The sequence below is a fragment of the Aquarana catesbeiana genome, linkage group LG02 (assembly GCF_042186555.1).
Source record: "Aquarana catesbeiana isolate 2022-GZ linkage group LG02, ASM4218655v1, whole genome shotgun sequence".
Classification (NCBI taxonomy): Eukaryota; Metazoa; Chordata; class Amphibia; order Anura; family Ranidae; genus Aquarana; species Aquarana catesbeiana.
This window is the reverse complement of record NC_133325.1, coordinates 371,745,978-371,756,687: the sequence shown is the minus strand read 5'-3', so window position 1 is coordinate 371,756,687 and position 10,710 is coordinate 371,745,978. Positions and strand designations below refer to the sequence as shown.

At 42.3% G+C, this 10,710-nt stretch overlaps 1 protein-coding gene across 5 annotated transcripts in view; it reads right to left on the bottom strand.

Annotated features, from left to right (window-relative positions):
- The window catches only part of VKORC1L1 (vitamin K epoxide reductase complex subunit 1 like 1), a 120,542-nt gene that overhangs the window by 57,937 nt on the left and 51,895 nt on the right, over positions 1-10,710 (bottom strand). The window lies entirely within an intron of this gene.

Below are 10,710 nucleotides of genomic sequence, written 5' to 3'. Positions count from 1 at the left end.
TTGGGATGAGCAATCCTTCCCTTGTGTGACATCTTGATGTATTACCACAATTATCTGAACAACAAGATCATTATTTATAGGGAAGGACCTCTATCTTTAGGGGTGCTTTGGTTGGAATATGGGTTGTGAAAGTATTTCATTTTAGGGGGTACATATACTCCCGATGCAACTTTTAATTTTGTAATAAAGAACATTTTTAACTAAATGTTTGTGCATTGGTAATCATTCTGTGTGCACTTTCACCACCCTTCCTTCCCAGACCAATTTTTAGCTTTCTGTGCTCTGACACTTTGAATGACAATTACTCAGTCATGCTACACTGTACCCAAATGAAATTTTGTATCATTTTGTTCACACAAATAGAGCTTTTTGGTGGTATTTATTCAGTACTGGGGTTATTTTTTTGCGATAAGCGAAAAAAAAAAAAAAAAAACATTTTTGGGGAAAAACACTATTTTCTACTTTGTTTTAAAAGAAATCCAATAAAATCAACTTTTGTCATAAATTTAGGTCAGAATGTATTCTGCTACATGTCTTTGGTAAATAAAAATCCTGATAAGTGTATGATAATAGGTTTGTGTGGAAGTTAGTGTCTACAAGCTTTGCTACGCATCACTGAAAATTGATCAATCCTGATGTACTGACCGTCTATCTCATTTCTTGAGGACCCAAAATGCCAGGACAGTACAAACACCCCCCCAAATGACCCCTTTGTTGAAAGATGACAGTCCAAGGTATTTAGTAAGAGGCATAGTGATTTTTTTTTGAAGTTACAATTTTTTGCCCACAATTGTTTGGAGAAAATAATTTTTTTTTCTCCAATTGTCATATTAAGTTATTTCTCACACATGGCATAGGTAATCTTGCAATTACACCCCAAAATATGTTCTGCTACTCCTCCCGAGAATGGCGATCCCACATGTGAGACTTTCCCACAGTCTGGCCACATGCAGAGGCCCAACAAGCAGGGAGCGGCATCGGGTGTTCTAGGAGCATAACACATTTAGTTTCCCGACTACCCACCACATTTTTGAAGGCCCTGGAGCACCAGGACAGTGGAATTACACACAAAATGACCCAATTTTGTCAAGCAAACACCCCAATGTATATTCTATGAGGCATAACCTGTCTCTTTAACGTGTCATTTTTTCCATAAGTTTTTAGAAAATGTGGAAAGTACATTTTTTTTTTTTTTCCACAAAGTTACCAATACATAAGATATTTCTAACATAGCAAAAATTATGCCCCAAAATACATTCTGCTACTCCTCCCGAGTATGGCAATACCACGTGAGACTTTTCCACAGCCTAGCCACATACAGAGGCCCAACATTCAAGTAGCACTGTCAGGCATTCTAAAAAAGGCATAAAATTACAATTTCCTGACTACCCATCACATTTTTGAAAACTCCTGAGCCTCCGTTAGGATTCTGTCCTCCAGTTTCCATTTCAGAGCCACTGCTTTCTACCGGCTCATACTCGCTATCCGACTCTGACAGAGAGAGTGCCCCACTACTCTTGTCCAACATACTTTATTAACTGGCGTATCAGCATGGATGTCAAATCACATCCTAAATCAAATTTTTAAAACCAAGCTTGTAATATTCATCTGCCCATGCCCTCCTTCCTGACTTCTTCATCAAAAACAGAACCATCAGCCCCTCCCCTCGTGTCAGGGTACTAGGTGTAGTCCTAGACTCTGGATTTGGGGCTGAAAGAACAGGTCAATCACTGTCAAAAGATTTCCTCTGTAACATCTCTAAAATTTGCCCCTTTTAACTAAAAAGGAGTAAATTAACCCTTTCATGACGAAGCCCATTTCTGACATTTGGTGTTTACCAGTTAAAATCTGTATTTTTTGCTAGAAAATTACTTAGAACCCCCAATCATGTATATTTTTTTAGCAGAGAATCTAGAGAATAAAATGGTGATTGTTGCAATATTTTATGTCGCACAGTATTTGTGCAGCAGTCTTTTACACGCAACTTTTTTGGGGAAAAAGACTTTCATGAATTTAAAAAAAACGAAACAGTAAAGTTAGCCCAATTTTTTTGTATAATGTGAAAGATGATGTTACGCCGAGTAAATGGATACCAAACATGTCATGCTTTAAAACTGCGCACACTTGTGGAATGGCGACAAACTACGGCACCTAAAAATCTCCATAGCCGACATTTAAGAAAAAAACGGTTACCAGGTTAGAGGTCTAGTGCTGGAATGATTGCTCTCACTCTGACAATCACGATACCTCACATGTGTGATTTGAACACCGTTTACATATGCGGATGCGACTTCCGTATGCGTTTTATTTGCTGCGCGAGCTCGCTTAAAAAAAAAAAAAAAAAAATTATTTTTTGATCACTTTTATTGCTGTCACAAGGAATGTAAACATCCCTTGTGACAGTAATAGGTGGTGACAGGTACTCTTTATGGAGGGATCGGGGGTCTAAAGACCTCCAATCCCTCCTTTGCACTTCAAAGTATGCAGATTGCCATTTTCGGCGATTCTGAATACTGTATATTTTTTTAAAGGTCGGCATCATTGGCAGCCAAGTAAACAGGAAGTGACGTTGTGACGTCACTTCCGTGTTTACAGAGAGAAGACTGGAACGAAGCCGTTTCCGGCTTCGTGCCAGTCTCTCTCTAGACACCGGAAGAGGCAGATCAATGAACGGGACTCCTGGTGGGTCGAGAAGCCCGGTAAGAACGGCGGAAGAGATGTCCCCTCCCGCTCCTCTGGGATAACAACCGAGAGGCTTTTAGCCGCATTGGTTGTCATCCCTGGATAGCCGATCGCTGGCTTTAAAAAACGGTACCGGGGTGATGCCTGCAGCTGCGGGCATCATTCCGGTATAACTCCCGAAAACCGAGGCCGCGTATCTGCGTACGCTTGGCGGCAAGGGGTTAAACCTACTCGTATTCACTCGTTATCCCTCATCTTAACTATTGCAACTCCCTTCTCCTAGGCCTACCTTTCTACACAGGCAATTCCCCACTTCAGTCTATTATGAATGCTGCTACCAGGCTCATCTGCCTTACCAACCATTAAGTGCCTGCTACCACCTCCACTGGTTTCTGACTGCCCAGTAAATTCATTTTAAAATACTAACATACAACCCCAACTCCAAAAAAGTTGGGATGCCTTGTAAAATCTATATAAAAATAACAGAATGCAACGATTGGCAAATCTCAAACCAATATTAAAGTTGGGACAGGGCAACAAAAAGTTGGCAAAGTGTACTAACAAGAAAGAGCTGAAAAAACATTTTGCAACCAAGATCCCTTTTTTTCACAGGGCAGACTCCACCAGTTCACATACTCAGCGAGCAGTTGATCCCCACTGAGCAGGTCTGTGTCCACTCCACTTCTGTAGAGCAGACACAGCCTGCTCTCCTCTATAGGAAGTTGAAAACAAATGGACCGCCTGTTTATTTACACCTGACTGCCATCCGATCTGCTAGATTAAAGGGTAATGGATCTCCATCAGTCTGTTTTTAGCGCAACATCTGCCGCTCCATAGAGGGTCCACCTGAAAAACTGACAGACAGACCTGATCTGACCCCGCTGGTGTGAACGGGGCCTAATTGGGTTAATTGACAACAGGTCAGTAACATGACTGGGTATAAAATAAAAAAAATTAAAAAAGAGCATGTTAGAGATTCAGTGCATCAGAAGTAAATTGGGTAGAGTTTGACCAAGCTGTGAAAAACTGCCTCTAAAAATTGTCAAATAATTTCAGAATAGAGTTCAACACAAAATTGCAAAGACTTTATATCATCACAGTACATACTATCAGATTCTGAGGATCAGGAGAAATTTGTGTGCAAGGGACAAGGCTGAAACGCAATACTGGATGCCCGTGATTTTCAGACAGCACTGCATTAAACACAGGCATGGTTCCGTGATGGACATCACTGCATGGGCTCAGAAACTGGGTGGATAAAAATCAATGATTTGAAAATAAATAAATCACATTTTTGATTATCAAAATGTATTCTAATAAAATGCTTTTGAATTAAAAATCTATCTAAAAGATAGTTTTCTATTTAAGATTTAATAATTTAGTTTATTCAGCATCGTCAGAACTAGAGGTTAAAAGGATTAATTTAGTAGGACAAAATTATATTTTACATTTTTTGTGTGTACATAGGAGCCATTTTGTGAATTTTTTTTCTCTCCTCTTAAGGTTAAATAGAGTTCATACTGGTGGACAGTTTTCTTAACCTCCCTGGCGGTTTTCCCAAGTGTGGCTTGGGGTTAAATTTCAGCACCATTAGCGGTAACCCCGAGCCACACTCGGGATTGCATTGCAGGATCCTGGTGCAGTGTACTTACCTTGTCCCCAGGATCCTGCAATGTCCCCCCCGCTGTGTCTGCGGGCTCTGTCCTCTGCACGAAGCCTCTGTGTGCCAGGACGTGTTCCCTGCTAGCGTTGCGACGCACGGGGGCGGAGCCCGGTGCCAAATTCAAAAAAGTGAAAAATCATAATACATAAAGTACACTCTAATCTTACAGATTACATTACTGTATGAAATGTCACATCCCTTTTGTCCCCAGTGCTTTGCCCAATGCCCTGCTTGCAGTTTTATATGATATATACTGTTTTTTCTGCCTGGAAACTGGAGATTGTCCATAGCAACCAAAAAAAAAAAAAAAAAAAAAGTGTTCCTTTACATCAAAAGTGCTTTTAGACCAGCTAGAAAAAAACAATATTAAATTACAACAATTGCAGATTTGAGCGATCGTGAATTGTGGGGAAATTTTTATAATTAATTATAATTTATGATTTTGTGTTTCAAACTTCATCATACCCGGGATATCTACTAGACTCTTGTTAGGACAGATTTAAGTGTGTTATTGCTAAGTACAGACCTACAATATATAAATGCCAAATTTCTACGCAAAATAATTGTACTGCTTTGAGACGCAAATATCTGACATAATCATACCTCCAGGGAGGTTAAGAGACTTGAAGGCTCCTTGCAAATCATCCCAAGTCATAAATCAGGGGTGCGCAACCGGTCATGCCCTCTGATGTGGCCCGCCACTTCATGCTCTGAGGTGGCGGGTCGGCAAGCCCAGATTGCGGGTTCCAGACCCGCCATCAGCGAAGAACTGAGCCGCCGCTAGAGGAAGCAGAGCCGACGCTTTCTGTATAGCGCCGACTCCTTCACAGGAAGAGCGATACCAAATGTACTCCGCCTGTGACAGGAAGCATCGGCTCTGCTCTCTACTGCAGCCGCATACTTCTGTCAAACTGATGCTCTGGGATGGAGGGCCACGGAACCCACGATCTGGGACACCAGTACCAGCACCCGCCCGCAGTACCAGCACCCGAGGACAGCAAGTAGCAGCCACCAGCCATAACCGCCATGGGGACAGCAGCAGCCAGCTGCAGGCATCCTGAGGAAGAAGTGAAGATTGAGGTCAGTTGAGGTGCAGGTAAACCGCTGTGCAATGTGAAAGCAGCCTTAGGCCCCTTTCACACGATGGGTCTGATAGGGTCCACCTGTTTTTTTCAGGCGGACCCAATCGGACCCTCCATTCACCTCTACAGAGCGGCAGATGTAAAACGCACTCATGTCCGTTTATACTCGCCTATCTGCAATCCGATCTGCTTAAAAAAGCAGAAGGGAATCTGTCCTGTCTGGGCAGATCTGAGGGCCCTTAGGGTACAGCGGGCCTCGTCCGTGTCTGCTCTACATATGCAGAGTGGACACAGACCTGCCAACCGCCATTCATTGTGGCCCGCAACCTCGCTCCTCAAAAGGTTGGCCAAAAGGTTGGCCACCCTTGTCATAAATTAAGGGTCTGGACACTTAAATATAAGCGTATCGTAGGAGACCAATGTCTCGTATTTCAAGAGAACCACGAGTTGAAATTTTTTTTTATAGATATAGATTTTCTCCAAAATAGTCACAATATATTATTTGGATATATTCATAAATATATATGGGTATATCTTTATTCATATAGACAATGCACGTTTGTAATATTATGAAAAATCTAAAATGTATGGAGTCTGAAATACATGAGGCTTTAGTGCAGCGTTACTTAACTCCCAAGATATGTGAGGGTTAAGCAATTGTGTGGATTAGACATTCTTAGAAGACCTATATCTCAGGGATAGAAACAAAAGTCTGGAAAAGTGATATATAAATGACATCTTCTCATAGTTTATAGTTTCTTTAATAACCTTAAGTCAAAGATTATTTGGGAATTAAATTGGTGCGTTAAGTAAAACAACATTGACCCCTAGTGGGAATTATGAAAAAATCCAAAATGGATTACTAATTAGCGTTGCCATGGTTACATGGTAAACATCACATCAATTGATGTTGTTACGTAGTAGTGACACACCCACTTTTTGGGTGGGATAAAAGTGTATACTATACACATAGCTGGAAGGTCAGAGAATCAAGGAGGCTCAAGAGCTGGAAGTTCCAGGATATCTAGGGAAAAACAGGATTTTTATAACGGCTTACCTGTAAAATCCTTTTCTTGGAGTACATCACGTCACGGGACACAGAGCTCTATAGTAATCACTGTGTGGGTATATAGGCACCTTCAGGTGATGGACACTGGTATACCCAAGACAGGAAGTTCACTCACTATATGACCCCTCCTCCAACCAGGGGTACCTCAGTTTTTGTAGCAAAGCAATATACCTAAACCCCAGAAAGAGGGGAGTGACCTCTGTGTCCCGTGATGTACTCCAAGAAAAGGATTTTACAGGTAAGCTGTTATAAAAATCCTATTTTCTTTATCGTATATATCACGGGACAGAGCACCATAGTAATCACTATGTAGGACATCCCATAGCAATGCTATTTGAGAGGAGGGAGACAACCCGTAAGGGCACCCCCAGACTTGAGTACCTATACTGCTGCCTGCAGCACACTGTGCCCAAAGGCGATATCCTCATGCCTTCTTACATCCACCTGATAAAACTTGGTGAATATATGCACTGACGATCAAGTTGCGGCCTTACAGATATGAGTCATGGAGGCCTGGCAACGCACTGCCCAAGAAGCACTAACCGCCCTAACCGTAGAGTGCTCTTTGACTTGAAAAGGTGGAATCTTATCCCTTAACCACTTGACAACTGGGCACTTAAACCCCCTTCCTAACCAGACCAATTTTCAGCTTTCGGTGCTCTCACATTTTGAATGACAATTACTCAGTCATGCAACACTGTACCTATATGAAATTTTTGTCCTTTTTTTCACACAAATAGAGCTTTCTTTTGGTGGTATTTAATCACCACTGGGTTCTTTATTTTTTGCGCTATAAAAGAAAAAAAGACCGAAAAATCTGTAAAAAAAAAATGCATTTTTCTTAATTTCTGTTATAAAATTTTCCAAATTAGTAATTTTTCTTCATATATTTTGGCCAAAATTTATACCGCTACTTATCTTTGGTAAAAATAACCCAAATCGGTGGATATTATTTGGTCTTTGTGAAAGTTATAGAGTCCAAAAGCTATGGTGCCAATATCTGAAAATTAATCACACCTGAAGTACTGACGGCCTATCTAATATCTTGAGGCCCTAACATACCAGAAAAATACAAATACCCCCCAAATTACCCCTTTTTGGAAAGAAGACATTCCAAGGTATTTAGAAAGATGCATGGTGAGTTTTTTGAAACTGTCATTTTTTCCCACAATTCTTTGCAAAATCAAGTTTTTTTTTTTTTTTCCACAAAATTGTCATATTAGCAGGTTATTTCTCACACACCGCATATGTTTATCACAAATTACACCCCAAAACACATTCTGCTATTACTCCCGAGTACGGTGATACCACATGTGTGAGTCTTTTACACAGCATGGCCACATACAGAGGCCCAACATGCAGGGATCACCTTCAGGCGTTCTGGAGCTCCCAGGCCAATTCTGACATTTCTCTCCTACATGTAAAAATCATCATTTATTAGCTAGAAAATGACATAGAACCCCAAAACATTATATATGTTATTTTAGCAAAGACCCTGGGGAATACAATGGTGGTCATTGCAACTTTTTATCTCGCACGGTATTTGCGCAGCAATTTAACACTTTTTTTGTAAAAAAAAAAAAGTTTTGCGCTTTAAAAAAAAACAAAAAACAGTAAAGTTAGCCCAATGGTTTTGCATAATGTGAAAGATGAAGTTACGCCGAGTAAATCGATACCCAACATGTCCCCTTTCAAAATTGCACGCGCTTGCAGAATGGCGCCAAACTTCGCTACTCAAAAATCTCCATAGGCGACGCTTTAAAATTTTTTACTGGTTACATGTTTAGAGTTACAGAGGAGGTCTAGGGACAAAATTATTGCTCTCGCTCTACCAATCGCAGCGATACCTCACATGTGTGGTTTGAACACCGTTTTCATATGTGGGCGGGACTTACGTATGCGTTCGCTTCTGCATGCGAGCACACGGGGACAGGGGCGCTTTAAAAATTTTTAATTTTTTTTTATTGTTCATTTTACTTTATTTATATTTTAGTTTGATGCTTTTTTCCAAAAAAAAAAAAAAACACCACATTTTTTTGACCACTTTTATTCCTATTACAAGGAATGTAAACATCCCTTGTAATAGGAATATGGCATGACAGGTCCTCTTTACAGTGAGATAATAAGACCCCACATCTCACCTCTAGGCTGGGAAGCCTGAAATAAAAATAAAAAAAAAAACAAAACACGATCCTGGTTTCGATCATAGTGGTGAGTCGGTAGAAGCACCGGAGGGCGGCGGGGGGGGGATGGGGACACGACATCCCCTCTCACCTCCCGTAAGAACGATCAAGCAGTGGAACAGCCGATATGATCGTTCTTATGGTGTAGGGAATCGCCGGCTGAAAAAGCTGATATCTGAATGATGCCTGTAGCTGCACCCATCATTTAGATATCCCAGCACAAAATCAAGGACGTTGTATGACAGCCGGCGGGCAGGAAGTGGTTAAAACGCATTTTTTTCTTTTAACACAAAGTTGTCCATTTATACAATATTTCTAACACATAGCATGTACATACCAAAAATGACACCCCAAACTGGATTCTCCTACTCCTCCTGAGTACGGCGATACCACATGTGTCAGACTTCCACAGCCTGGCCACATACAGCGGCAGGGTACGGCTGCGGGGGCATTGCAGAGTAGTGCGGGGGCATTGCAGAGTAGTGCGGGGGCACTGCAGAGTAGTGCGGGGGCACTGCAGAGTAGTGCGGGGGCACTGCAGAGTAGTGCGGGGGCACTGCAGAGTAGTGCACAGCATTGCAGAGCATTATGGATGGCTGAGCATGGATGGATGGATGGCTGAGCATGGATGGATGGATGGCTGGATGTCTCTGTGCAGCGCTGTGGGCACTACACATCCAGCCCACAGCGCTGCAGCCATCCATCCATCCCCCTCTCTGCTCACAGTGTACCGATCGGTCAATTCTTAAACCCTCCTTGCTGAGGATATAGCAACCAAGAACACCAACTTCCTTGCCAGGACTAAGAATATGCTGTAGCGGTTCAAATGGCTGTTTTTGTAACACTGACAAAACTTCAAGTTCAAGTCCCAAGGGTTCAAAGGTGATCTAACTGGCGGATTAAGCCACATTACCCGTTGCATAAAACCCCGGACTAAAGAATGTGAAGCAAGCGGTCTTTGAAATAAGACCGATAAAGCTGAGACTTGGCCCTTAATATTACTCAAGGCCAACTTCATCTCTACCCCTAATTGTAGAAAGGCAAGAATTCTGCCTATGATATACCTCCGAGGGTGCCAACCCTTGGATTCACACCAGGAAACATAAGCCCTCCAGACTATATAATATATAGTTCTGGAAGCTGGCTTCCTTGCATTAATCAAGGTAGAGATAACTGACCCAGAAAGCCCACGTTTCTTCAGAATGTGGGTTTCAATAGCCAAGCCGTTAAATTTAGAGTTCGTAAGGTAGGCTGGAATATTGGCCCCTGTGAGAGTAGGTCTGGCCGTAGTGGAAGGGACCATGGATCTTCCACCGCCATCTCTACAATTTCTGCATACCAGGACCTTCTGGGCCATGCTGGGGCTACCAGAATAACCGGCTTTCTTTCCAGCTTGATCCTGCAAAGTCGTCGTGGCAGCAACTGAATAGGGGGAAATGCATAAAATCACTGACAACTGATCCCACCGGGTCACCAACGCATCTGTTCGGCATGCGAGTGGATCCCTCATCCTGGACACAAAGTTTACCAACTTCGTGTTGAACCTGGACGCCAGAAGATCTACGTGCAGAGTCCCCCATTTCTGGCAAACAGCCTGAAAAACGTCGGGGTGAAGAGACTATTCCCCCGGGAGCAACTGCTGGCGACTCAAGAAGTCCACCTGCCAATTCTCTACTCCCGGCAATGAAAACTGCCGATAGGCATGGAACATTCCTTTCTACCCAAGTTAGGATATGGTTCACCTCCCTCTGAGCTGCAAGACTCCTGGTGTCCCCTTGGTGATTTGTGTAAGTCACAGCTGTGGCATTGTTGGATTGGATCTGGACAGGACATCCCCGTAACCTGAAGGTCCAGGCCTTTAGAGCCAGACCCGCTGCCCGAATCTCTAGGATTTTGATGGGCAAGGTCCTTTCGGTTCTTGACCACTGTCCCTGGAAAGTAGTTTTTTTTAGCAAATGAAAAATAATGTGTTGCTCTAATATTAACCTTCCAATCAATTTATGCTCAGTGTATATATAAATCCCTCAAATT